The 21,356-nt window shown below is 42.9% G+C and overlaps 39 non-coding genes across 39 annotated transcripts; 33 read left to right on the top strand and 6 right to left on the bottom strand.

The window, feature by feature from the left end:
- Positions 1-226: 226 nt before the first annotated feature.
- Positions 227-298, bottom strand: TRNAE-CUC (transfer RNA glutamic acid (anticodon CUC)). Its single transcript has one exon. It is a non-coding gene; the product is annotated as a tRNA-Glu (tRNA).
- Positions 299-1,123: 825 nt separating this feature from the next.
- On the bottom strand, positions 1,124-1,195 carry TRNAE-UUC (transfer RNA glutamic acid (anticodon UUC)). Its single transcript has one exon. It is a non-coding gene; the product is annotated as a tRNA-Glu (tRNA).
- A 229-nt stretch (positions 1,196-1,424) lies between these two features.
- On the bottom strand, positions 1,425-1,496 carry TRNAE-CUC (transfer RNA glutamic acid (anticodon CUC)). Its single transcript has one exon. It is a non-coding gene; the product is annotated as a tRNA-Glu (tRNA).
- Positions 1,497-1,721: 225 nt separating this feature from the next.
- On the bottom strand, positions 1,722-1,793 carry TRNAE-CUC (transfer RNA glutamic acid (anticodon CUC)). The gene has a single exon. It is a non-coding gene; the product is annotated as a tRNA-Glu (tRNA).
- Positions 1,794-2,476: 683 nt separating this feature from the next.
- Positions 2,477-2,548, bottom strand: TRNAG-UCC (transfer RNA glycine (anticodon UCC)). Its single transcript has one exon. It is a non-coding gene; the product is annotated as a tRNA-Gly (tRNA).
- Positions 2,549-3,531: 983 nt separating this feature from the next.
- TRNAE-CUC (transfer RNA glutamic acid (anticodon CUC)) lies at positions 3,532-3,603 on the bottom strand. The gene has a single exon. It is a non-coding gene; the product is annotated as a tRNA-Glu (tRNA).
- A 723-nt stretch (positions 3,604-4,326) lies between these two features.
- TRNAE-UUC (transfer RNA glutamic acid (anticodon UUC)) lies at positions 4,327-4,398 on the top strand. Its single transcript has one exon. It is a non-coding gene; the product is annotated as a tRNA-Glu (tRNA).
- Positions 4,399-4,627: 229 nt separating this feature from the next.
- Positions 4,628-4,699, top strand: TRNAE-CUC (transfer RNA glutamic acid (anticodon CUC)). The gene has a single exon. It is a non-coding gene; the product is annotated as a tRNA-Glu (tRNA).
- A 682-nt stretch (positions 4,700-5,381) lies between these two features.
- On the top strand, positions 5,382-5,453 carry TRNAE-UUC (transfer RNA glutamic acid (anticodon UUC)). The gene has a single exon. It is a non-coding gene; the product is annotated as a tRNA-Glu (tRNA).
- Positions 5,454-6,435: 982 nt separating this feature from the next.
- TRNAE-UUC (transfer RNA glutamic acid (anticodon UUC)) lies at positions 6,436-6,507 on the top strand. Its single transcript has one exon. It is a non-coding gene; the product is annotated as a tRNA-Glu (tRNA).
- Positions 6,508-7,038: 531 nt separating this feature from the next.
- On the top strand, positions 7,039-7,110 carry TRNAE-UUC (transfer RNA glutamic acid (anticodon UUC)). Its single transcript has one exon. It is a non-coding gene; the product is annotated as a tRNA-Glu (tRNA).
- Positions 7,111-7,189: 79 nt separating this feature from the next.
- On the top strand, positions 7,190-7,261 carry TRNAE-UUC (transfer RNA glutamic acid (anticodon UUC)). The gene has a single exon. It is a non-coding gene; the product is annotated as a tRNA-Glu (tRNA).
- Positions 7,262-7,791: 530 nt separating this feature from the next.
- On the top strand, positions 7,792-7,863 carry TRNAE-CUC (transfer RNA glutamic acid (anticodon CUC)). The gene has a single exon. It is a non-coding gene; the product is annotated as a tRNA-Glu (tRNA).
- A 531-nt stretch (positions 7,864-8,394) lies between these two features.
- Positions 8,395-8,466, top strand: TRNAE-UUC (transfer RNA glutamic acid (anticodon UUC)). The gene has a single exon. It is a non-coding gene; the product is annotated as a tRNA-Glu (tRNA).
- A 681-nt stretch (positions 8,467-9,147) lies between these two features.
- On the top strand, positions 9,148-9,219 carry TRNAE-UUC (transfer RNA glutamic acid (anticodon UUC)). Its single transcript has one exon. It is a non-coding gene; the product is annotated as a tRNA-Glu (tRNA).
- A 531-nt stretch (positions 9,220-9,750) lies between these two features.
- On the top strand, positions 9,751-9,822 carry TRNAE-UUC (transfer RNA glutamic acid (anticodon UUC)). Its single transcript has one exon. It is a non-coding gene; the product is annotated as a tRNA-Glu (tRNA).
- Positions 9,823-9,901: 79 nt separating this feature from the next.
- Positions 9,902-9,973, top strand: TRNAE-UUC (transfer RNA glutamic acid (anticodon UUC)). Its single transcript has one exon. It is a non-coding gene; the product is annotated as a tRNA-Glu (tRNA).
- A 530-nt stretch (positions 9,974-10,503) lies between these two features.
- TRNAE-CUC (transfer RNA glutamic acid (anticodon CUC)) lies at positions 10,504-10,575 on the top strand. Its single transcript has one exon. It is a non-coding gene; the product is annotated as a tRNA-Glu (tRNA).
- A 531-nt stretch (positions 10,576-11,106) lies between these two features.
- On the top strand, positions 11,107-11,178 carry TRNAE-UUC (transfer RNA glutamic acid (anticodon UUC)). The gene has a single exon. It is a non-coding gene; the product is annotated as a tRNA-Glu (tRNA).
- Positions 11,179-11,709: 531 nt separating this feature from the next.
- Positions 11,710-11,781, top strand: TRNAE-UUC (transfer RNA glutamic acid (anticodon UUC)). The gene has a single exon. It is a non-coding gene; the product is annotated as a tRNA-Glu (tRNA).
- Positions 11,782-12,615: 834 nt separating this feature from the next.
- On the top strand, positions 12,616-12,687 carry TRNAE-CUC (transfer RNA glutamic acid (anticodon CUC)). The gene has a single exon. It is a non-coding gene; the product is annotated as a tRNA-Glu (tRNA).
- A 229-nt stretch (positions 12,688-12,916) lies between these two features.
- TRNAE-UUC (transfer RNA glutamic acid (anticodon UUC)) lies at positions 12,917-12,988 on the top strand. Its single transcript has one exon. It is a non-coding gene; the product is annotated as a tRNA-Glu (tRNA).
- A 981-nt stretch (positions 12,989-13,969) lies between these two features.
- On the top strand, positions 13,970-14,041 carry TRNAE-UUC (transfer RNA glutamic acid (anticodon UUC)). Its single transcript has one exon. It is a non-coding gene; the product is annotated as a tRNA-Glu (tRNA).
- Positions 14,042-14,119: 78 nt separating this feature from the next.
- Positions 14,120-14,191, top strand: TRNAE-CUC (transfer RNA glutamic acid (anticodon CUC)). The gene has a single exon. It is a non-coding gene; the product is annotated as a tRNA-Glu (tRNA).
- Positions 14,192-14,420: 229 nt separating this feature from the next.
- Positions 14,421-14,492, top strand: TRNAE-UUC (transfer RNA glutamic acid (anticodon UUC)). Its single transcript has one exon. It is a non-coding gene; the product is annotated as a tRNA-Glu (tRNA).
- A 78-nt stretch (positions 14,493-14,570) lies between these two features.
- TRNAE-CUC (transfer RNA glutamic acid (anticodon CUC)) lies at positions 14,571-14,642 on the top strand. Its single transcript has one exon. It is a non-coding gene; the product is annotated as a tRNA-Glu (tRNA).
- A 229-nt stretch (positions 14,643-14,871) lies between these two features.
- On the top strand, positions 14,872-14,943 carry TRNAE-UUC (transfer RNA glutamic acid (anticodon UUC)). The gene has a single exon. It is a non-coding gene; the product is annotated as a tRNA-Glu (tRNA).
- Positions 14,944-15,172: 229 nt separating this feature from the next.
- Positions 15,173-15,244, top strand: TRNAE-UUC (transfer RNA glutamic acid (anticodon UUC)). The gene has a single exon. It is a non-coding gene; the product is annotated as a tRNA-Glu (tRNA).
- Positions 15,245-15,322: 78 nt separating this feature from the next.
- Positions 15,323-15,394, top strand: TRNAE-CUC (transfer RNA glutamic acid (anticodon CUC)). Its single transcript has one exon. It is a non-coding gene; the product is annotated as a tRNA-Glu (tRNA).
- A 380-nt stretch (positions 15,395-15,774) lies between these two features.
- TRNAE-UUC (transfer RNA glutamic acid (anticodon UUC)) lies at positions 15,775-15,846 on the top strand. The gene has a single exon. It is a non-coding gene; the product is annotated as a tRNA-Glu (tRNA).
- A 1,133-nt stretch (positions 15,847-16,979) lies between these two features.
- On the top strand, positions 16,980-17,051 carry TRNAE-UUC (transfer RNA glutamic acid (anticodon UUC)). Its single transcript has one exon. It is a non-coding gene; the product is annotated as a tRNA-Glu (tRNA).
- Positions 17,052-17,731: 680 nt separating this feature from the next.
- TRNAE-UUC (transfer RNA glutamic acid (anticodon UUC)) lies at positions 17,732-17,803 on the top strand. Its single transcript has one exon. It is a non-coding gene; the product is annotated as a tRNA-Glu (tRNA).
- A 78-nt stretch (positions 17,804-17,881) lies between these two features.
- Positions 17,882-17,953, top strand: TRNAE-CUC (transfer RNA glutamic acid (anticodon CUC)). Its single transcript has one exon. It is a non-coding gene; the product is annotated as a tRNA-Glu (tRNA).
- Positions 17,954-18,333: 380 nt separating this feature from the next.
- On the top strand, positions 18,334-18,405 carry TRNAE-UUC (transfer RNA glutamic acid (anticodon UUC)). Its single transcript has one exon. It is a non-coding gene; the product is annotated as a tRNA-Glu (tRNA).
- Positions 18,406-18,483: 78 nt separating this feature from the next.
- Positions 18,484-18,555, top strand: TRNAE-CUC (transfer RNA glutamic acid (anticodon CUC)). The gene has a single exon. It is a non-coding gene; the product is annotated as a tRNA-Glu (tRNA).
- A 380-nt stretch (positions 18,556-18,935) lies between these two features.
- Positions 18,936-19,007, top strand: TRNAE-UUC (transfer RNA glutamic acid (anticodon UUC)). Its single transcript has one exon. It is a non-coding gene; the product is annotated as a tRNA-Glu (tRNA).
- Positions 19,008-20,139: 1,132 nt separating this feature from the next.
- On the top strand, positions 20,140-20,211 carry TRNAE-UUC (transfer RNA glutamic acid (anticodon UUC)). Its single transcript has one exon. It is a non-coding gene; the product is annotated as a tRNA-Glu (tRNA).
- Positions 20,212-20,289: 78 nt separating this feature from the next.
- On the top strand, positions 20,290-20,361 carry TRNAE-CUC (transfer RNA glutamic acid (anticodon CUC)). The gene has a single exon. It is a non-coding gene; the product is annotated as a tRNA-Glu (tRNA).
- Positions 20,362-20,743: 382 nt separating this feature from the next.
- On the top strand, positions 20,744-20,815 carry TRNAE-UUC (transfer RNA glutamic acid (anticodon UUC)). Its single transcript has one exon. It is a non-coding gene; the product is annotated as a tRNA-Glu (tRNA).
- The last annotated feature ends 541 nt before the right edge of the window (positions 20,816-21,356 follow it).

The following is a 21,356-nucleotide window of genomic DNA, read 5'->3' as shown; positions in this document are numbered from 1 at the left end:
CTTAGCCAAGTCTTAATTCTTTTCATAAACCTATATCCTAAAGTCTATTCTTGAAATGCGGTTCAAAAGCACTCGCTCTGATACCGGGAAACGAACCCGGGCCTTCTGGGTAAAAGGCAGGTATCCTAGCCACTAGACCATATCGGACTTCTTCAACCAAGTCTTAATTCTATTCATAAACCTATATCCTTAAGTCTATTCTTGAAAAGCGGTACAAAAGCACTCGCTCCGATACCGGGAATCGAACCCGGGCCTTCTGGGTGAGAGCCAGATATCCTAGCAACAAGACCATATCGGACTGGTTGGAACGATCCTAAATATTATTCCACTAAATCTGTCTTTAAGTTTATTCTTCAAAAGCGGTACAAAAGCACTCGCTCCGATACCGAGAATCGAACCCGGGCCTTCTGGGTGAGACCCAAATATCCTAGCCACTAGACCATATCGCACTGCTTTGAGCAACCCTAGATATTATTCCTATAATTGTGTCTTTAAATTTATTCTTTAAAAGCGGTACAAAGCACAGTCTCCGATACCGGGAATCGAACCCGGGCCTTCTGGGTGAAAGCCAGGTACCACTAGACCATATCGGACTGGTTGGCACAAACCAAAATATTATTCCTATAAATGTGTCTTTAAGTTTATTCTTCAAAAGCTGTACAAAAGAACTCGCTCCGATACCGGGAATCAAACCCGGGCCTTCCGGGTGAAAGCCAGATATCCTAGCCTATAGACCATATCGGACTTCCTCAACCAAGTCTTAATTCTATTCATAAACCTCTATCCTTAAGTCTGTTCTTGAAAAGCGGTACAAAAGCACTAGCTCCGATACCGGGAATCGAACCCGGGCCTTCTGGGTGAGAGAACGATATCCTAGACACTAGACCATATCGGACTGGTTTGAGCAACCCTAGACATTATTCCTATAAATGTGTCTTTAAATTTATTCTTTAAAAGCGGTACAAAGCACAGTCTCCGATACCGGGAATCGAACCCGGGCCTTTGGGTGAAAGCCAGATATCATAGCCACTAGACCTTATCGGAAAAGCTCAACCAAGTCTTAATTCTTTTCATAAACCTATATCCTAAATTATATTCTTGAAATGCGGTACAAAAGAACTCGCTCCGATACCGGGAATCGAACCCGGGCCTTCTGGGTGAAAGCCAGGTATCCTACCCACTAGACCATATCAGAGTGGTTGGAACAACCTTAAATATTATTCCTATAAATGTGTCTTTAAATTTATTCTCTAAAAGCTGTACAAATCACAGTCTCCGATACCGGGATTAGAACCCGGGCCTTCTGGGTGAAAGCCAGGTATCCTAACCAATAAACCATATCGGACTTGCTCAACAAAGTCTTAATTCTATTCATAAACCTATATCCTTAGGTCTATTCTTGAAAAGCGGTACAAAAGCACTAGCTCCGATACCGGGAATCGAACCCGGGCCTTCTGGGTGAGAGCCAGGTATCCTAGCCACTGAACCATATCGGACTAGTTTGAGCAACCCTAGTTATCATTCCAATAAATGTGTCTTTAAATTTATTCTTTAAAAGCGGTACAAAGCACAGTCTCCGATACCGGGAATCGAACCCGGGCCTTCTGGGTGAAAGCCAGGTACCACTAGACCATATCGGACTGGTTGGCACAACCCTAAATATTATTCCTATAAATGTGTCTTTAAGTTTTTTTTCTTCAAAAGCGGTACAAAAGCACTCGCTCCGATACCGGGAATCGAACCCGGGCCTTCTGGGTGAGAGCCAGAAACCCTAGCCTCTAGACCATATCGGACTTACTCAATCAAGTCTTAATTCTATTCATAAACATATATCCTTTAGTCTATTCTTCAATAGCGGTACAAAAGCACTCGCTCCGATACCGGGAATCGAGCCCGGGCCTTCTGGGCAAAAGCCAGATATCATAGCCACTAGAACATATCGGCGTTGCTTAACCAAGTCTTAATTCTATTCATAAACCTATATCCTTAAGTCTATTCTTGAAATGCGGTACAAAAGCACTCTTTCCGATACCGGGAATCGAACCCAGGCCTTCTGGGCGAAAGGCAGATATCATAGCCACTAGAACATATCGGCGTTGCTTAAACAAGTCTTAATTCTATTCATAAACCTATATCCTTAAGTCTATTCTTGAAATGCGGTACAAAAGCACTCGCTCCGATACCGGGAATCGAACCCGGGCCTTCTGGGTGAAAGCCAGATATCATAGCCACTAGAACATATCGGCGTTGCTTAACCAAGTCTTAATTCTATTCATAAACCTATATCCTTAAGTCTATTCTTGAAACGCGGTACAAAAGCACTCGCTCCGATACCGGGAAACGAACCCAGGCCTTCTAAGTGAAAGCCAGATACCCTAGCCACTTTAAAATATCGGCCTTGCTTAGCCAAGTCTTAATTCTTTTCATAAACCTATATCCTAAATTATATTCTTGAAATGTGGTACAAAAGAACTCGCTCCGATACCGGGAATGGAACCCGGGCCGTCTGGGTGGAAGCCAGATGTCCTAGCCACTAGACCATATCGGACTTGCTTAATTAAGTCTTAATTCTATTAATAAACCTATATCCTTAAGTCTATTCTTCAAAAGCGGTACAAAGGTACTAACTTCGATACCGGGAATCAAACCCGGGCCTCCTGGGTGAAAGCCAGGTATCCTACCCACTAGACCATATCAGAGTGGTTGGAACAACCTTAAATATTATTCCTATAAATGTGTCTTTAAATTTATTCTTTGAAAGCTGTACAGAGCACAGTCTCCGATACCTGGATTAGAACCCGGGCCTTCTGGGTGAAAGCCAGGTATCCTAACCAATAGACCATATCGGACTTGCTCAACAAAGTCTTAATTCTATTCATAAACCTATATCCTTAAGTCTATTCTTGAAATGCGGTACAAAAGCACTCGCTCCGATACCGGGAGACGAGCCCGGGCCTTCTGGGTGAATGCCAGGTATCCTAGCCACTGTACCATATCGGACTTGCTCAACCAAGTCTTAATTCTATTCATAAACATATATCCTTAGGTCTATTCTTGAAAAGCGGTACAAAAGCACTAGCTCAGATACCGAGAATCGAACCCGGGCCTTCTGGGTGAAAGCCAGATATCCTAGCCTCTAGACCATATCGGACTTACTCAATCAAGTCTTAATTCTATTCATAAACATATATCCTTAAGTCTATTCTTCAAAAGCGGTACAAATGCACTCGCTCCGATACCGGGTATCGAACCCGGGCCTTAGGGGCGAAAGCCAGATATCATAGCCACTAGAACATATCGGCCTTGCTTAACCAAGTCTTAATTCTATTCATAAACCTATATCCTTAAGTCTATTCTTGAAATTCGGTACAAAAGCACTCGCTCCGATACCGCGAAACGAACCCGGGCCTTCTGGGTGTAAGCCAGATACCCTAGCCACTAGAACATATCGGCCTTGCTTAACCAAGTCCAAATCTTTTCATACACCTATATCCTAAAGTCTATTCTTGAAATGCGGTACAAAAGAACTCGCTCCGATACCGGGAATCGAACCCGGGCCTTCTGGGTGAGAGCCAGATATCCTAGCCACTAGACCATACCGGACTGGTTGGAACAACGCTAAATATTATTCCTATAAATGTGTCTTTAAGTTTATTCTTCAAATGCGGTACAAAAGCAGTCGCTCCGATACCGGGAATCGAAACCGGACCTTCTGGGTGAAAGCCAGGTACCACTAGACCATATCGGACTGGTTGGCACAACCCTAAATATTATTCCTATAAATGTGTCTTTAAGTCTATTCTTGAAATGCGGTACAAAAGCACTCGCTCCGATACCGGGCATCGAACCCGGGCATTCTGGGTGAAAGCCAGATATCCTAGCCACTAGACCATACCGGACTTGCTTAGCCAAGTCTTAATTCTATTCATAAACCTATATCCTTAAGTCTATTCTTCAAAAGCGGTACAAATCACTCGCTCCGATACCGGGAATCGAACCCAGGCCTTCTGGGTGAAAGTCAGGTATCCTAGCCACTAGACCATATCGTACTTGCTCAACCAAGTCTAAAGGCCCGGGTTCGATTCCCGGTATCGGAGCGAGTGCTTTTGTACCGCTTTTGAAGGATAGACTTAAGAATATAGGTTTATGAATAGAATTAAGACTTGATTGATCAAGTCCTATATGGTCTAGTGGGTAGGACACCTGGCTTTCATCCAGAAGGCCCGGGTTCGATTCCCGGTATCGGAGACTGTGCTTTGTACAGTTTTTAAAGAATAAATTGAAAGACACATTTATAGGAATAATATCTAGGGTTGCTGAAACCAGTCCGATATGGTCTAGTGGCTAGGATATCTGGCTTTCACCCAGAAGGCCCGGGTTCGATTCCCGGTATCGGAGCGACTGCTTATGTACCGCATTTGAAGAATAAACTTAAAGACACATTTATAGGAATAATATTTAGGGATGTGCCAACCAGTCCGATATCGTTTAGTGGGTAGGATACATGGCTTTCACCCAGAAGGCCCGGGTTCGATTCCCGGCATCGGAGACTGTTCTTTGTACAGCTTTTCAAGAATGAATTTAAAGACACATTTATAGGATTAATATCTAGGGTTGCTTAAACCAGTCCGATATGGTCTAGTGGCTAGGATATCTGGCTCTCACCCAGAAGGCCCGGGTTCGATTCCCGGTATCGGAGCCATTGCTTTTGTACCGCTTTTGAAGAATAAACTTAAAGACACATTTATAGGAATAATATTTAGAATTGTTCCAACCAGTCCGATATTTTCTACTTGCTAGAATATCTGGCTCTCACCCAGAAGGCTCAAGTTCGATTTCCGGTATCGGAGCGAGTAATTTTGTACCGCTTTTCAAGAATAGACTTAAGGATATAGGTTTATGATTAGAATTAAGACTTGGGTGAGCAAATACGATATGGTCTAGTGGCTAGGATACCTGACTTTCACCCAGAAGGCCCGGGTTCGATTCCCGGTATCGGAGCGAGCGCTTTTGTACCGCTTTTCAAGAAAAGATTTAAGGATATAGGTTTATGAATATAATTCAGACTTGATTGAGCAAGTCCGATACGGTCTAGTGGCTAGGATATCTGGCTTTCACCCGGAAGGCTAGGGTTCGATTCCCGGTATCTTAGCGAGTGCTTTTGTACAGCTTTTGAAGAATACACTTAAGGATATAGGTTTATGAATAGAATTAAGACTTGGTTGAGCAAGTCAGATATGGTCTAGTTGCTAGGATATCTGGCTTTCATCCAGAAGGCCCGGGTTCGATTCCCGGTATCGGAGACTGTGCTTTGTACAGCTTTTAAAGAATAAATTGAAAGACACATTTATGGGAATTATATCTAGGGTTGCTGAAACCAGTCCGATATGGTCTAGTGGCTAGGATATCTGGCTTTCACCCAGAAGGCCCGGGTTTGATTCCCGGTATCGGAGCGACTGCTTATGTACCGCATTTGAAGAATAAACTTAAAGACACATTTATAGGAATAATATTTAGGGTTGTGCCAACCAGTCCGATATCGTTTAGTGGGTAGGATACATGGCTTTCACCCAGAAGGCCCGGAATCGATTCCCGGCATCGGAGACTGTTCTTTGTACGGCTTTTCAAGAATAAATTTAAAGACACATTTATAGGAATAATATCTAGGGCTGCTCAAACCAGTCCGATATGGTCTACTTGCTAGGATATCTGGCTCTCAACCAGAAGGCTCAAGTTCGATTTCCGGTATCGGAAGAAGTGCTTTTGTATCGCTTTTCAAGAATAGACTTAAGGATATAGGTTTATGAACAGAATTAAGACTTGGGTGAGCAAATACGATATGGTCTAGTGGCTAGGATACCTGACTTTCACCCAGAAGGCCCGGGTTCGATTTCCGGTATCGGAGCGAGTGCTTTGTACCGCATTTCAAGAATATTCTTAAGGATATAGGTTTATGAATAGATTTAAGACTTGGTTGAGCAAGTCAGATATGGTCTAGTTGCTAGGATATCTGGCCTTCATCCAGAAGGCTCAAGTTCGATTTCCATTATCGGAGCGAGTGCTTTTGTATCGCTTTTCAAGAATAGACTTAAGGATATAGGTTTATGCATAGAATTAAGACTTGGTTGAGCAAGTCAGATATGGTCTAGTGGGTAGGATACCTGGCTTTCATCCAGAAGGCCCGGGTTCGATTCCCGGCATCGGAGCGAGTGCTTTTGTACCGCTTTTGAAGAATAAACTTAAAGACATATTTATAGCAATAATATTTAGGGTTGTGCCAACCATTCCGATATGGTCTAGTGGGTAAGATACCTTGCTTTCACCCAGAAGGCCCAGTTTCGATTCCCGGTATCGGAGACTGTGCTTTGTACCGCTTTTAAAGAATAAATTTAAAAACACATTTATAGGAATAATATCTAGGATTGCTTAAACCAGTCCGATATGGTCTAGTGGCTAAGATATCTGGCTTTCACCCAGAAGGCCCGGGTTCGATTCCCGGTATCGGAGCGAGTGCTTTTGTACCGCTTTTGAAAAATAGACTTAAGGATATAGGTTTATGAACAGAATTAAGACTTGGGTGAGCAAATACGATATGGTCTAGTGGCTAGGATACCTGACTTTCACCCAGAAAGCCCGGGTTCGATTCCCGGTATCGGAGTTGGTGCATTTGTACCGCGCTTTAAGAATAGACTTAAGGATATAGGTTTATGAATAGAATTAAGACTTGATTGAGCAAGTCAGATATGGTCTAGTTGCTAGGATATCTGGCCTTCATCCAGAAGGCTCAAGTTCGATTTCCATTATCGGAGCGAGTGCTTCCGTATCGCTTTTCAAGAATAGACTTAAGGATATAGGTTTATGAATAGAATTAAGACTAAGCTGAGCAAATACGATATGGTCTAGGGGCTAGGATACCTGACTTTCACCCAGAACGCCCGGGTTCGATTCCCGGTATCGGAGACTGTTCTTTGTACAGCTTTTAAAGAATAAATTTAAAGACACATTTATAGGAATAATATCTAGGGTTGCTGAAACCAGTCCGATATGGTCTAGTGGCTAGGATATCTGGCTTTCACCCAGAAGGCCCGGGTTCGATTCCCGGTATCGGAGCGACTGCTTATGTACCGCATTTGAAGAATAAACTTAAAGACACATTTAATGGAATAATATCTAGGGTTGCTGAAACCAGTCCGATATGGTCTAGTGGCTAGGATATCTGGCTTTCACCCAGAAGGCCCGGGTTTGATTCCCGGTATCGGAGCGACTGCTTATGTACCGCATTTGAAGAATAAACTTAAAGACACATTTATAGGAATAATATTTAGGGTTGTGCCAACCAGTCCGATATCGTTTAGTGGGTAGGATACATGGCTTTCACCCAGAAGGCCCGGGTTCGATTCCCGGCATCGGAGACTGTTCTTTGTACGGCTTTTCAAGAATAAATTTAAAGACACATTTATAGGAATAATATCTAGGGTTGCTCAAACCAGTCCGATATGGTCTACTTGCTAGGATATCTGGCTCTCAACCAGAAGGCTCAAGTTCGATTTCCGGTATCGGAAGAAGTGCTTTTGTATCGCTTTTCAAGAATAGACTTAAGGATATAGGTTTATGAACAGAATTAAGACTTGGGTGAGCAAATACGATATGGTCTAGTGGCTAGGATACCTGACTTTCACCCAGAAGGCCCGGGTTCGATTTCCGGTATCGGAGCGAGTGCTTTGTACCGCATTTCAAGAATATTCTTAAGGATATAGGTTTATGAATAGAATTAAGACTTAGTTAAGCAAGTCCGATATGGTCTAGTGGCTAGGATATCTGGCTCTCACCCAGAAGGCCCGGGTTCGATTCCCGGTATCGGAGTTGGTGCTTTTGTACCGCTTTTTAAGAATAGACTTAAGGATATAGGTTTATGAATAGAATTAAGACTTGGTTGAGCAAGTCAGATATGGTCTAGTTGCTAGGATATCTGGCCTTCATCCAGAAGGCTCAAGTTCGATTTCCATTATCGGAGCGAGTGCTTTTGTATCGCTTTTCAAGAATAGACTTAAGGATATAGGTTTATGAATAGAATTAAGACTTGGTTGAGCAAGTCAGATATGGTCTAGTGGGTAGGATACCTGGCTTTCTTCCAGAAGGCCCGGGTTCGATTCCCGGCATCGGAGCGAGTGCTTTTGTACCGCTTTTGAAGAATAAACTTAAAGACATATTTATATCAATAATATTTAGGGTTGTGCCAACCATTCCGATATGGTCTAGTGGGTAAGATACCTTGCTTTCACCCAGAAGGCCCAGGTTCGATTCCCGGTATCGGAGACTGTGCTTTGTACCGCTTTTAAAGAATAAATTTAAAAACACATTTATAGGAATAATATCTAGGGTTGCTTAAACCAGTCCGATATGGTCTAGTGGCTAAGATATCTGGCTTTCACCCAGAAGGCCCGGGTTCGATTCCCGGTATCGGAGCGAGTGCTTTTGTACCGCTTTTGAAAAATAGACTTAAGGATATAGGTTTATGAACATAATTAAGACTTGGGTGAGCAAATACGATATGGTCTAGTGGCTAGGATACCTGACTTTCACCCAGAAGGCCCGGGTTCGATTTCCGGTATCGGAGCGAGTGCTTTGTACCGCATTTCAAGAATATTCTTAAGGATATAGGTTTATGAATAGATTTAAGACTTGGTTGAGCAAGTCAGATATGGTCTAGTTGCTAGGATATCTGGCCTTCATCCAGAAGGCTCAAGTTCGATTTCCATTATCGGAGCGAGTGCTTTTGTATCGCTTTTCAAGAATAGACTTAAGGATATAGGTTTATGAATAGAATTAAGACTTGGTTGAGCAAGTCAGATATGGTCTAGTGGGTAGGATACCTGGCTTTCATCCAGAAGGCCCGGGTTCGATTCCCGGCATCGGAGCGAGTGCTTTTGTACCGCTTTTGAAGAATAAACTTAAAGACATATTTATAGCAATAATATTTAGGGTTGTGCCAACCATTCCGATATGGTCTAGTGGGTAAGATACCTTGCTTTCACCCAGAAGGCCCAGGTTCGATTCCCGGTATCGGAGACTGTGCTTTGTACCGCTTTTAAAGAATAAATTTAAAAACACATTTATAGGAATAATATCTAGGGTTGCTTAAACCAGTCCGATATGGTCTAGTGGCTAAGATATCTGGCTTTCACCCAGAAGGCCCGGGTTCGATTCCCGGTATCGGAGCGAGTGCTTTTGTACCGCTTTTGAAAAATAGACTTAAGGATATAGGTTTATGAACAGAATTAAGACTTGGGTGAGCAAATACGATATGGTCTAGTGGCTAGGATACCTGACTTTCACCCAGAAAGCCCGGGTTCTATTCCCGGTATCGGAGTTGGTGCATTTGTACCGCGCTTTAAGAATAGACTTAAGGATATAGGTTTATGAATAGAATTAAGACTTGATTGAGCAAGTCAGATATGGTCTAGTTGCTAGGATATCTGGCCTTCATCCAGAAGGCTCAAGTTCGATTTCCATTATCGGAGCGAGTGCTTCCGTATCGCTTTTCAAGAATAGACTTAAGGATATAGGTTTATGAATAGAATTAAGACTTGGCTGAGCAAATACGATATGGTCTAGGGGCTAGGATACCTGACTTTCACCCAGAACGCCCGGGTTCGATTCCCGGTATCGGAGACTGTTCTTTGTACAGCTTTTAAAGAATAAATTTAAAGACACATTTATAGGAATAATATCTAGGGTTGCTGAAACCAGTCCGATATGGTCTAGTGGCTAGGATATCTGGCTTTCACCCAGAAGGCCCGGGTTCGATTCCCGGTATCGGAGCGACTGCTTATGTACCGCATTTGAAGAATAAACTTAAAGACACATTTATAGGAATAATATCTAGGGTTGCTGAAACCAGTCCGATATGGTCTAGTGGCTAGGATATCTGGCTTTCACCCAGAAGGCCCGGGTTTGATTCCCGGTATCGGAGCGACTGCTTATGTACCGCATTTGAAGAATAAACTTAAAGACACATTTATAGGAATAATATTTAGGGTTGTGCCAACCAGTCCGATATCGTTTAGTGGGTAGGATACATGGCTTTCACCCAGAAGGCCCGGGTTCGATTCCCGGCATCGGAGACTGTTCTTTGTACGGCTTTTCAAGAATAAATTTAAAGACACATTTATAGGAATAATATCTAGGGTTGCTCAAACCAGTCCGATATGGTCTACTTGCTAGGATATCTGGCTCTCAACCAGAAGGCTCAAGTTCGATTTCCGGTATCGGAAGAAGTGCTTTTGTATCGCTTTTCAAGAATAGACTTAAGGATATAGGTTTATGAACAGAATTAAGACTTGGGTGAGCAAATACGATATGGTCTAGTGGCTAGGATACCTGACTTTCACCCAGAAGGCCCGGGTTCGATTTCCGGTATCGGAGCGAGTGCTTTGTACCGCATTTCAAGAATATTCTTAAGGATATAGGTTTATGAATAGAATTAAGACTTAGTTAAGCAAGTCCGATATGGTCTAGTGGCTAGGATATCTGGCTCTCACCCAGAAGGCCCGGGTTCGATTCCCGGTATCGGAGTTGGTGCTTTTGTACCGCTTTTTAAGAATAGACTTAAGGATATAGGTTTATGAATAGAATTAAGACTTGGTTGAGCAAGTCAGATATGGTCTAGTTGCTAGGATATCTGGCCTTCATCCAGAAGGCTCAAGTTCGATTTCCATTATCGGAGCGAGTGCTTTTGTATCGCTTTTCAAGAATAGACTTAAGGATATAGGTTTATGAATAGAATTAAGACTTGGTTGAGCAAGTCAGATATGGTCTAGTGGGTAGGATACCTGGCTTTCATCCAGAAGGCCCGGGTTCGATTCCCGGCATCGGAGCGAGTGCTTTTGTACCGCTTTTGAAGAATAAACTTAAAGACATATTTATATCAATAATATTTAGGGTTGTGCCAACCATTCCGATATGGTCTAGTGGGTAAGATACCTTGCTTTCACCCAGAAGGCCCAGGTTCGATTCCCGGTATCGGAGACTGTGCTTTGTACCGCTTTTAAAGAATAAATTTAAAAACACATTTATAGGAATAATATCTAGGGTTGCTTAAACCAGTCCGATATGGTCTAGTGGCTAAGATATCTGGCTTTCACCCAGAAGGCCCGGGTTCGATTCCCGGTATCGGAGCGAGTGCTTTTGTACCGCTTTTGAAAAATAGACTTAAGGATATAGGTTTATGAACATAATTAAGACTTGGGTGAGCAAATACGATATGGTCTAGTGGCTAGGATACCTGACTTTCACCCAGAAGGCCCGGGTTCGATTCCCGGTATCGGAGTTAGTGCTTTTGTACCGCTTTTTAAGTATAGACTTAAGGATATAGGTTTATGAATAGAATTAAGACTTGGTTGAGCAAGTCAGATATGGTCTAGTTGCTAGGACATCTGGCCTTCATCCAGAAGGCTCAAGTTCGATTTCCATTATCGGAGCGAGTGCTTTTGTATCGCTTTTCAAGAATAGACTTAAGGATATTGGTTTATGGATAGAATTAAGACTTGGTTGAGCAAGTCAGATATGGTCTAGTGGGTAGGATACCTGGCTTTCATCCAGAAGGCCCGGGTTCGATTCCCGGTATCGGAGACTGAGCTTTGTACAGCTTTTAGAGAAAAAATTGAAAGACAAATTTATAGGAATAATATCTAGGGTTGCTGAAACCAGTCCGATATGGTCTAGTGGCTAGGATATCTGGCTTTCACCCAGAAGGCCCGGGTTCGATTCCCGGCATCGGAGCGACTCTGCTTTGTACCGCTTTTAAAGAATAAATTTAAAGACACATTTACAGGAATGATATTTAGGGTTGTGCCAACCAGTCCGATATGGTCTACTTGCTAGGATATCTGGCTCTCAACCAGAAGGCTCAAGTTCGATTTCCGGTATCGGAAGAAGTGCTTTTGTACCGCTTTTCAAGAATGGACTTAAGGATGTAGGTTTATGAACAGAATTAAGACTTGGGTGAGCAAATACGAGATGGTCTAGTGGCTAGGATACCTGACTTTCACCCAGAAAGCCCGGGTTCGATTCCCGGTATCGGAGTTGGTGCTTTTGTACCGCGTTTTAAGAATAGACTTAAGGATATAGGTTTATGAATAGAATTAAGACTTGGTTGAGCAAGTCAGATATGGTCTAGTTGCTAGGATATCTGGCCTTCATCCAGAAGGCTCAAGTTCGATTTCCATTATCGGAGCGAGTGCTTCCGTATCGCTTTTCAAGAATAGACTTAAGGATATAGGTTTATGAATAGAATTAAGACTTGGCTGAGCAAATACGATATGGTCTAGTGGGTAGGATACCTTGCTTTCACCCAGAAGGCCCGGTTTCGATTCCCGGTATCGGAGACTGTTCTTTGTACAGCTTTTAAAGAATAAATTTAAAGACACATTTATAGGAATAATATCTAGGGTTGCTTAAACCAGTCCGATATGGTCTAGTGGCTAGGATATCTGGCTTTCACCCAGAAGGCACGGATTCGATTCCCGGTATCGGAGCGAGTTCTTTTGTACCGCTTTTGAAGAATAGACTTAAGGATATAGGTTTATGAATAGAATTAAGACTTGGTTAAGCAAGTCCGATATGGTCTGGTGGCTAGGATATCTGGCTCTCACCCAGAAGGCCCGGGTTCGATTCCCGGTATCGGAGTTGGTGCTTTTGTACCGCTTTTTAAGAATAGACTTAAGGATATAGGTTTATGAATAGAATTAAGACTTGGCTGAGCAAATACGATATGGTCTAGGGGCTAGGATACCTGACTTTCACCTAGAACGCCCGGGTTCGATTCCCGGTATCGGAGACTGTTATTTGTACAGCTTTTAAAGAATAAATTTAAAGACACATTTATAGGAGTAATATCTAGGGTTGCTTAAACCAGTCCGATATGGTCTAGTGGCTAAGATATCTGGCTTTCACCCAGAAGGCCCGGGTTCGATTCCCGGTACCGGAGCGAGTGCTTTTGTACCGCTTTTGAAAAATAGACTTAAGGATATAGGTTTATGAATAGAATTAAGACTTGGTTGAGCAAGTCAGATATGGTCTAGTGGGTAGGATACCTGGCTTTCATCCAGAAGGGCCGGGTTCGATTCCCGGCATCGGAGCGACTGCTTATGTACCGCATACGAAGAATAAACTTAAAGACACATTTATAGGAATAATATTTAGGGTTGTGCCAACCAGTCCGATATGGTCTAGTGGGTAAGATACCTTGCTTTCACCCAGAACGCCCGGGTTCGATTCCCGGTATCGGAGACTGTTCTTTGTACCGCTTTTGAAGAATAAACTTAAAGACACATTTATAGGAATAATATCTAGGGTTGCTCAAACCAGTCCGATATGGTCTAGTGGCTAGGATATCTGGCTCTCAATCAGAAGGCTCAAGTTCGATTTCCGGTATCGGAGCGAGTGCTTTTGTACCGCTTTTCAAGAATAGACTTAAGGATATAGGTTTATGAACAGAATTAAGACTTGGGTGAGCAACTACGATATGGTCTAGTGGCTAGGATACCTGACTTTCACCCAGAAGGCCCGGGTTCGATTCCCGGTATCGGAGCGAGTGCTTTGTACCGCATTTCAAGAATATTCTTAAGGATATAGGTTTATGAATAGAATTAAGACTTGGTTAAGCAAGTCCGATATGGTCTAGTGGCTAGGATATCTGGCTCTCACCCGGAAGGCTCGGGTTCGATTCCCGGTATCTTAGCGAGTGCTTTTGTACAGCTTTTGAAGAATACACTTAAGGATATAGGTTTATGAATAGAACTAAGACTTGGTTGAGCAAGTCAGATATGATTAGTGGGTAGGATACCTGGCTTTCACCCAGAAGGCCCTGGTTCGATTCCCGGTATCGGAGACTGTACTTTGTACAGCTTTTCAAGAATAAATTTAAAGACACATTTATAGGAATAATATCTAGGGTTGCTTAAACCAGTCCGATATGGTCTAGTGGCTAAGATATCTGGCTTTCACCCAGAAGGCCCGGGTTCGATTCCCGGTATCGGAGCGAGTACTTTGTACCGCATTTCAAGAATATTCTTAAGGATATAGGTTTATGAATAGAATTAAGACTTGGTTAAGCAAGTCCGATATGGTCTAGTGGCTAGGATATCTGGCTCTCACCCAGAAGGCCCGGGTTCGATTTCCGGTATCGGAGTTGGTGCTTTTGTACCGCTTTTTAAGAATAGACTTAAGGATATAGGTTTATGAATAGAATTAAGACTTGGTTGAGCAAGTCAGATATGGTCTAGTGGGTAGGATACCTGGCTTTCATCCAGAAGGCCCGGGTTCGATTCCCGGTATCGGAGACTGTGCTTTGTACAGCTTTTAGAGAATAAATTTAAAGACACATTTATAGGAATAATATCTAGGGTTGCTTAAACCAGTCCGATATGGTCTGGTGGCTAAGATATCTGGCTTTCACCCAGAAGGCCCGGGTTCGATTCCCGGTATCGGAGCGAGTGCTTTGTACCGCATTTCAAGAATATTCTTAAGGATATAGGTTTATGAATAGAATTAAGACTTGGTTAACCAAGTCCGATATGGTCTAGTGGCTAGGATATCTGGCTCTCACCCAGAAGGCCCGGGTTCGATTTCCGGTATCGGAGTTGGTGCTTTTGTACCGCTTTTTAAGAATAGACTTAAGGATATCGGTTTATGAATAGAATTAAGACTTGGTTGAGCAAGTCAGATATGGTCTAGTGGGTAGGATACCTGGCTTTCATCCAGAAGGCCCGGGTTCGATTCCCGGTATCGGAGACTGTGCTTTGTACAGCTTTTAAAGAATTAATTGAAAGACACATTTATAGGAATAATATCTAGGGTTGCTGAAACCAGTCCGATATGGTCTAGTGGCTAGGATATCTGGCTTTCACCCAGAAGGCCCGGGTTCGATTCCCGGTATCGGAGCGACTGCTTATGTACCGCATTTGAAGAATAAACTTAAAGACACATTTATAGGAATAATATTTAGGGTTGTGCTAACCAGTCCGATATGGTCTAGTGGGTAGGATACCTTTTTTTCATCCAGAAGGCCCGGGTTCGATTCCCGGTATCGGAGACTGTGCTTTGTACAGCTTTTAAAGAATAAATTTAAAGACACATTTATAGGAATAATATCTAGGGTTGCTTAAACCAGTCCGATATGGTCTGGTGGCTAAGATATCTGGCTTTCACCCAGAAGGCCCGGGTTCGATTCCCGGTATCGGAGCGAGTGCTTTGTACCGCATTTCAAGAATATTCTTAAGGATATAGGTTTATGAATAGAATTAAGACTTGGTTAAGCAAGTCCGATATGGTCTAGTGGCTAGGATATCTGGCTCTCACCCAGAAGGCCCGGGTTCGATTTCCGGTATCGGAGTTGGTGCTTTTGTACCGCTTTTTAAGAATAGACTTAAGGATATCGGTTTATGAATAGAATTAAGACTTGGTTGAGCAAGTCAGATATGGTCTAGTTGCTAGGATATCTGGCCTTCATCCAGAAGGCTCAAGTTCGATTTCCATTATCGGGGCGAGTGCTTTTGTATCGCTTTTCAAGAATAGACTTAAGGATATAGGTTTATGAATAGAATTAAGACTTGGTTGAGCAAGTCAGATATGGTCTAGTGGGTAGGATACCTGGCTTTCATCCAGAAGGCCCGGGTTCGATTCCCGGTATCGGAGACTGTGCTTTGTACAGCTTTTAAAGAATAAATTGAAAGACACATTTATAGGAATAATGTCTAGGGTTGCTGAAACCAGTCCGATATGGTCTAGTGGCTAGGATATCTGGCTTTCACCCAGAAGGCCCGGGTTCGATTCCCGGTATCGGAGCGACTGCTTATGTACCGCATTTGAAGAATAAACTTAAAGACACATTTATAGGAATAATATTTAGGGTTGTGCTAACCAGTCCGATATGGTCTAGTGGGTAGGATACCTTTTTTTCACCCAGAAGGCCCGGGTTCGATTCCCGGTATCGGAGACTGTGCTTTGTACCGCTTTTAAAGAATAAATTTAAAGACACATTTATAGGAATAATATCTAGGGTTGCTTAAACCAGTTCGATATGGTCTACTGGCTAGGATATCAGGCTTTCACCCAGAAGGCCCGGGTTCGATTCCCGGTATCGGAGCGAGCGCTTTTGTACCGCTTTTCAAGAATAGACTTAAGAATATAGGTTTATGAATAGAATTCAGACTTGGTTGAGCAAGTCCGATATGGTCTAGTGGCTAGGATATCTGGCTTTCACCCGGAAGGCTCGGGTTCGATTCCCGGTATCTTAGCGAGTGCTTTTGTACAGCTTTTGAAGAATACACTTAAGGATATAGGTTTATGAATAGAACTAAGACTTGATTGAGCAAGTCAGATATGATTAGTGGGTAGGATACCTGGCTTTCACCCAGAAGGCCCGGGTTCGATTCCCGGTATCGGAGCGAGTGCTTTTGTACCATTTTTGAAGAATAGACTTAAGGATATAGGTTTATGAATAGAATTAAGACTTGGCTGAGCAAATACGATATGGTCTAGGGGCTAGGATACCTGACTTTCACCCAGAAGGCCCGGGTTCGATTCCCGGTATCGGAGCGAGTGCTTTTGTACCGCTTTTAAAAAATAGACTCAAGGATATAGGTTTATGAATAGAATTAAGACTTGGTTGAGCAAGTCAGATATGGTCTAGTGGGTAGGATACCTGGCTTTCATCCAGAAGGGCCGGGTTCGATTCCCGGCATCGGAGCGACTGCTTATGTACCGCATACGAAGAATAAACTTAAAGACACATTTATAGGAATAATATTTAGGGTTGTGCCAACCAGTCCGATATGGTCTAGTGGGTAAGATACCTTGCTTTCACCCAGAACGCCCGGGTTCGATTCCCGGTATCGGAGACTGTTCTTTGTACAGCTTTTAAAGAATAAATTTAAAGACACATTTATAGGAATAATATCTAGGGTTGCTCAAACCAGTCCGATATGGTCTAGTGGCTAGGATATCTGGCTTTCACCCAGAAGGCCCGGGTTCGATTCCCGGTATCGGAGCGAGTGCTTTTGTACCGCTTTTGAAGAATAAACTTAAAGACACATTTATAGGAATAATATTTAGAATTGTTCCAACCAGTCCGATATGGTCTACTTGCTAGGATATCTGGCTCTCAACCAGAAGGCTCAAGTTCGATTTCCGGTATCGGAGCGAGTGCTTTTGTACCGCTTTTCAAGAATCGACTTAAGGATATAGGTTTATGAACAGAATTAAGACTTGGGTGAGCAACTACGATATGGTCTAGTGGCTAGGATACCTGACTTTCACCCAGAAGGCCCGGGTTCGATTCCCGGTATCGGAGCGAGTGCTTTGTACCGCATTTCAAGAATATTCTTAAGGATATAGGTTTATGAATAGAATTAAGACTTGGTTAAGCAAGTCCGATATGGTCTAGTGGCTAGGATATCTGGCTCTCACCCGGAAGGCTCGGGTTCGATTCCCGGTATCTTAGCGAGTGCTTTTGTACAGCTTTTGAAGAATACACTTAAGGATATAGGTTTATGAATAGAACTAAGACTTGGTTGAGCAAGTCAGATATGATTAGTGGGTAGGATACCTGGCTTTCACCCAGAAGGCCCTGGTTCGATTCCCGGTATCGGAGACTGTACTTTGTACAGCTTTTCAAGAATAAATTTAAAGACACATTTATAGGAATAATATCTAGGGTTGCTTAAACCAGTCCGATATGGTCTAGTGGCTAAGATATCTGGCTTTCACCCAGAAGGCCCGGGTTCGATTCCCGGTATCGGAGCGAGTGCTTTGTACCGCATTTCAAGAATATTCTTAAGGATATAGGTTTATGAATAGAATTAAGACTTGGTTAAGCAAGTCCGATATGGTCTAGTGGCTAGGATATCTGGCTCTCACCCAGAAGGCCCGGGTTCGATTTCCGGTATCGGAGTTGGTGCTTTTGTACCGCTTTTTAAGAATAGACTTAAGGATATCGGTTTATGAATAGAATTAAGACTTGGTTGAGCAAGTCAGATATGGTCTAGTTGCTTGGATATCTGGCCTTCATCCAGAAGGCTCAAGTTCGATTTCCATTATCGGGGCGAGTGCTTTTGTATCGCTTTTCAAGAATAGACTTAAGGATATAGGTTTATGAATAGAATTAAGACTTGGTTGAGCAAGTCAGATATGGTCTAGTGGGTAGGATACCTGGCTTTCATCCAGAAGGCCCGGGTTCGATTCCCGGTATCGGAGACTGTGCTTTGTACAGCTTTTAAAGAATAAATTTAAAGACACATTTATAGGAATAATATCTAGGGTTGCTTAAACCAGTCCGATATGGTCTGGTGGCTAAGATATCTGGCTTTCACCCAGAAGGCCCGGGTTCGATTCCCGGTATCGGAGCGAGTGCTTTGTACCGCATTTCAAGAATATTCTTAAGGATATAGGTTTATGAATAGAATTAAGACTTGGTTAAGCAAGTCCGATATGGTCTAGTGGCTAGGATATCTGGCTCTCACCCAGAAGGCCCGGGTTCGATTTCCGGTATCGGAGTTGGTGCTTTTGTACCGCTTTTTAAGAATAGACTTAAGGATATCGGTTTATGAATAGAATTAAGACTTAGTTGAGCAAGTCAGATATGGTCTAGTTGCTAGGATATCTGGCCTTCATCCAGAAGGCTCAAGTTCGATTTCCATTATCGGGGCGAGTGCTTTTGTATCGCTTTTCAAGAATAGACTTAAGGATATAGGTTTATGAATAGAATTAAGACTTGGTTAAGCAAGTCAGATATGGTCTAGTGGGTAGGATACCTGGCTTTCATCCAGAAGGCCCGGGTTCGATTCCCGGTATCGGAGACTGTGCTTTGTACAGCTTTTAAAGAATAAATTGAAAGACACATTTATAGGAATAATATCTAGGGTTGCTGAAACCAGTACGATATGGTCTAGTGGCTAGGATATCTGGCTTTCACCCAGAAGGCCCGGGTTCGATTCCCGGTATCGGAGCGACTGCTTATGTACCGCATTTGAAGAATAAACTTAAAGACACATTTATAGGAATAATATTTAGGGTTGTGCTAACCAGTCCGATATGGTCTAGTGGGTAGGATACCTTTTTTTCACCCAGAAGGCCCGGGTTCGATTCCCGGTATCGGAGACTGTGCTTTGTACCGCTTTTAAAGAATAAATTTAAAGACACATTTATAGGAATAATATCTAGGGTTGCTTAAACCAGTTCGATATGGTCTACTGGCTAGGATATCAGGCTTTCACCCAGAAGGCCCGGGTTCGATTCCCGGTATCGGAGCGAGCGCTTTTGTACCGCTTTTCAAGAATAGACTTAAGAATATAGGTTTATGAATAGAATTCAGACTTGGTTGAGCAAGTCCGATATGGTCTAGTGGCTAGGATATCTGGCTTTCACCCGGAAGGCTCGGGTTCGATTCCCGGTATCTTAGCGAGTGCTTTTGTACAGCTTTTGAAGAATACACTTAAGGATATAGGTTTATGAATAGAACTAAGACTTGGTTGAGCAAGTCAGATATGATTAGTGGGTAGGATACCTGGCTTTCACCCAGAAGGCCCGGGTTCGATTCCCGGTATCGGAGCGAGTGCTTTTGTACCGCTTTTGAAGAATAGGCTTAAGGATATAGGTTTATGAATAGAATTAAGACTTGGCTGAGCAAATACGATATGGTCTAGGGGCTAGGATACCTGACTTTCACCCAGAAGGCCCGGGTTCGATTCCCGGTATCGGAGCGAGTGCTTTGTACCGCATTTCAAGAATATTCTTAAGGATATAGGTTTATGAATAGAATTAAGACTTGGTTAAGCAAGTCCGATATGGTCTAGTGGCTAGGATATCTGGCTCTCACCCGGAAGGCTCGGGTTCGATTCCCGGTATCTTAGCGAGTGCTTTTGTATCGCTTTTCAAGAATAGACTTAAGGATATAGGTTTATGAATAGAATTAAGTCTTGGTTGAGCAAGTCAGATATGGTCTAGTGGGTAGGATACCTGGCTTTCATCCAGAAGGCCCGGGTTCGATTCCCGGTATCGGAGACTGTGCTTTGTACAGCTTTTAAAGAATAAATTTAAAGACACATTTATAGGAATAATATCTAGGGTTGCTTAAACCAGTCCGATATGGTCTAGTGGCTAAGATATCTGGCTTTCACCCAGAAGGCCCGGGTTCGATTCCCGGTATCGGAGCGAGTGCTTTGTACCGCATTTCAAGAATATTCTTAAGGATATAGGTTTATGAATAGAATTAAGACTTGGTTAAGCAAGTCCGATATGGTCTAGTGGCTAGGATATCTGGCTCTCACCCAGAAGGCCCGGGTTCGATTTCCGGTATCGGAGTTGGTGCTTTTGTACCCCGCTTTTTAAGAATAGACTTAAGGATATCGGTTTATGAATAGAATTAAGACTTGGTTGAGCAAGTCAGATATGGTCTAGTTGCTAGGATATCTGGCCTTCATCCAGAAGGCTCAAGTTCGATTTCCATTATCGGGGCGAGTGCTTTTGTATCGCTTTTCAAGAATAGACTTAAGGATATAGGTTTATGAATAGAATTAAGACTTGGTTGAGCAAGTCAGATATGGTCTAGTGGGTAGGATACCTGGCTTTCATCCAGAAGGCCCGGGTTCGATTCCCGGTATCGGAGACTGTGCTTTGTACAGCTTTTAAAGAATAAATTGAAAGACACATTTATAGGAATAATATCTAGGGTTGTTGAAACCAGTCCGATATGGTCTAGTGGCTAGGATATCTGGCTTTCACCCAGAAGGCCCGGGTTCGATTCCCGGTATCGGAGCGACTGCTTATGTACCGCATTTGAAGAATAAACTTAAAGACACATTTATAGGAATAATATTTAGGGTTGTGCTAACCAGTCCGATATGGTCTAGTGGGTAGGATACCTTTTTTTCACCCAGAAGGCCCGGGTTCGATTCCCGGTATCGGAGACTGTGCTTTGTACCGCTTTTAAAGAATAAATTTAAAGACACATTTATAGGAATAATATCTAGGGTTGCTTAAACCAGTTCGATATGGTCTACTGGCTAGGATATCAGGCTTTCACCCAGAAGGCCCGGGTTCGATTCCCGGTATCGGAGCGAGCGCTTTTGTACCGCTTTTCAAGAATAGACTTAAGAATATAGGTTTATGAATAGAATTCAGACTTGGTTGAGCAAGTCCGATATGGTCTAGTGGCTAGGATATCTGGCTTTCACCCGGAAGGCTCGGGTTCGATTCCCGGTATCTTAGCGAGTGCTTTTGTACAGCTTTTGAAGAATACACTTAAGGATATAGGTTTATGAATAGAACTAAGACTTGGTTGAGCAAGTCAGATATGA

Source organism: Phalangium opilio, unplaced genomic scaffold (genome assembly GCF_054372755.1).
Source record: "Phalangium opilio isolate 3A_F unplaced genomic scaffold, DU_Popi_V2 ptg000009l_1, whole genome shotgun sequence".
Taxonomy (NCBI): domain Eukaryota; kingdom Metazoa; phylum Arthropoda; class Arachnida; order Opiliones; family Phalangiidae; genus Phalangium; species Phalangium opilio.
This window is presented reverse-complemented; position numbering and strand designations above follow the sequence as displayed.